The following is a 2950-nucleotide window of genomic DNA, read 5'->3' on the forward strand; positions in this document are numbered from 1 at the left end:
GCCGCGGATGTAGCGAAGGATCCGCTTCACGAGAGTCCAATGAGAGTCACGAGGGGCGTGCATGTGGAGACACACCTGCTGTACAGCATACTGAAGATCCGGTCTGGTGAGAGTCAAATACTGTAGAGCACCGACAATAGACCGGTAGAAAGGAGCATCCGACGTAGGCGAACCCTCAAGAGCAGAGACCTTGGCCTTTGTGTCCACAGGAGTAGCAACAGGATGACAGTTGAGCATGCCAGCACGCTCAAGAAGCTCATGTGCATACTTCTGCTGATGAAGAAAGAAACCGTCCGGACGCGAACGACCTCAATGCCAAGGAAATAATGTAGAGCACCCAGGTCCTTGATAGCAAACTTGTCACGCAGCCGGAGAGTAATCTGCTGAAGAACGGCTGTGGAGGACGCTGTCAGGATGATGTCGTCGACGTAAAGCAGCAAATATGCAGTCGTGTCACCATGGCGATAGACGAACAGCGAGGCGTCCGAGAGAGTAACGCTGAAGCCCAGTGTCTGAAGAAACCCGGCGATCCGCTGGTACCAGGCTCGGGATGCCTGCTTGAGCCCGTAAAGAGAGCGGGACAGCAGACACACATGTTCGGGAAGTGAGGCGTCGACGAAGCCGGTGGGTTGCTCACAATACACCTGCTCCTCAAGATGGCCGTGGAGAAAGGCGTTGGAGACATCCATCTGGTGAACAGGCCAGCCGCGGGAGACGGCGAGCTGGAGGACGGTGCGGATCGTGCCCGGTTTGACAACCGGGGCAAACGTCTCAGTGAAGTCCACTCCAGCGCGCTGGCGGAAACTGCGGACCACCCAGCGAGCCTTGTAGTGCTCGAGTGTACCGTCTGAGCGGGTCTTATGGTGAAAGACCCACTTGCTGGTGATGACGTTGGCGCGAGGAGGCCGGGGAACCAGGGTCCAGGTGCGGTTCCGTTGAAGAGCATCGAACTCTTCCTGCATTGCCGCAAGCCAGTGAGGATCACGGAGGGCGGCACGAGCGGACGCAGGAATGGGCGACGGCTCCGCGGCGGAGGCGGCGAGGACGTACTCGTCGCGCGAGTACCGGAGGCTCGGATGATGAACACAGGTGCGAGCGCGAGTGACTGGGCCGGGCGGCGCCGCCGTAGCCACCGGCGAGACGGCCGGCATCGGGGCCGGCGAGGCGGACGGTGTCGGAGCCGGCGAGGCGGCCGACGTCAAGGCCGGCGAGGCAGCCGGCGTGGGGGCCGGCGAGGGGGCCGGCGTCGGGGCCGGCAAGGGGGCCGGCGTCAGGGCCGGCGAGGAGGCGGGCGTCGAGGCCGTGGAGGAGGCGGCCGAGCCTGCAGCGCCCGATCCCGCGGCGCCCAAGTCGGGGGCGGCGGGTGAAGGCGGGGCGCCGGCTGCGCCGGCGGAGCCGGCCAAGGAGGCCGAGTGGGCGGGCGCCGGCAGGAGGGCGCGGGGACCGCCAAAGCCCGGAGGCGGTCCACGGGCCAGACGGGATCATCCACCTGACGAGGTCGTCGAAGGGCCGCCGGTGGCCGGCGGCGACGAGACGACAAGGGGTACCTGCTGCTGAAACGGAAACACCATCTCATCAAAATAAACGTGTCGGGAGATGAAAACACGATGGGAGACGATATCATAGCAGCGGTAGCCCTTAGCGTTAGGTGGGTAGCCGAGAAAGATGTAGGCGACGGAGCGAGGTGCAAGCTTATGAGGCGTAGTGGCGGCGATGCTAGAATAGCAAAGGCAGCCGAAGATGCGAAGCCCTTCATAAGAGGGAGGTGCACCGAAGAGAAGATGGTGAGGTGTAAAGTTCCCGCGAGTACGACATGGGCGGATGTTGATGAGGAGAGAAGCGGTGGCTAGAGCGTCAGGCCAAAAGCGCGGAGGCACATTGGCATGAAAGAGAAGAGTCCTAACGCAGTCATTTAGAGTGCGAAGGATGCGCTCAGCACGACCGTTCTGCTGCGAGGTGTACGGGCAAGTGAGACGAAAAATCGTGCCATGTGTGGCGAGAAGATTACGAACAGCGATGTTGTCAAACTCCTTCCCGTTGCCTGTCTGCAACGCAAGAATGGGTCGACCAAACTGCGTGAGAACATAAGAATAGAAAGCGGCGAGAGTGAATATAACATCCGACTTGCGGCGCAACGGGAAGGTCCACACATAATGCGAAAAATCGTCAAGTATGACAAGATAATAAAGAAAGCCCGTATTACTTGCAACAGGAGATGTCCAAACATCACTATGAATTAACTCAAACGGGTACGATGCAACAAAGGAAGAAGGCCTAAATGGAAGACGAGCATGTTTGCCGAGGCGACATGCACGACACGAGTGATCCTCGTTCTTATTACACGTGAAAGAAAAACTCCGAAGTATGTGGCGAAGTGTGGCAGGATTAGGATGACCCAAGCGAGCGTGCCAAAGATCCACTCCGGTGGCGAGAGCGACAGGGGCGGCGGAAGTGGTGGAGGTGGCGGAGTGAACCAGGTAGAGCTCGTCGGGGCTGTCACATCGGTGGAGCACCATCCGCGTGCGAGCGTCCTTAACAGAAAAACTACATTCGTCAAATTCAACAGTAACCGGATTTTCATGTGTAAGAGAACGAACAGAAACAAGATTTTTAATAAGTTCAGGAGAAACGAGAATATTAGACATGGATATAGGAGTGGAGTTAGACGGAAAATATGTATGACCAATATGGGTGATGGGAAGAGAAGAACCGTCACCGACGGTGATGCGGTTGAAGGTGTGGACAGGATGGGCAGTGTGGAGGTTACCGAGGTACGCCACCATGTGACCGGTGGCGCCACTGTCCGCCGCCGGTGTAGCTGGACGGGGAAGGAGCGTTGTGGAGAGCCGCCAGAAGGGCCGGGTCCCACGATGCCGGCGGGAGAGGCGGCGCAGCCGTCAGGGGCAGCAGCGGCGGCCCACCTGACGGCGGCTGCTGACCGTAGGGCGCC

Source organism: Triticum aestivum, chromosome 3B (assembly GCF_018294505.1).
Source record: "Triticum aestivum cultivar Chinese Spring chromosome 3B, IWGSC CS RefSeq v2.1, whole genome shotgun sequence".
NCBI classification, from domain to species: Eukaryota; Viridiplantae; Streptophyta; class Magnoliopsida; order Poales; family Poaceae; genus Triticum; species Triticum aestivum.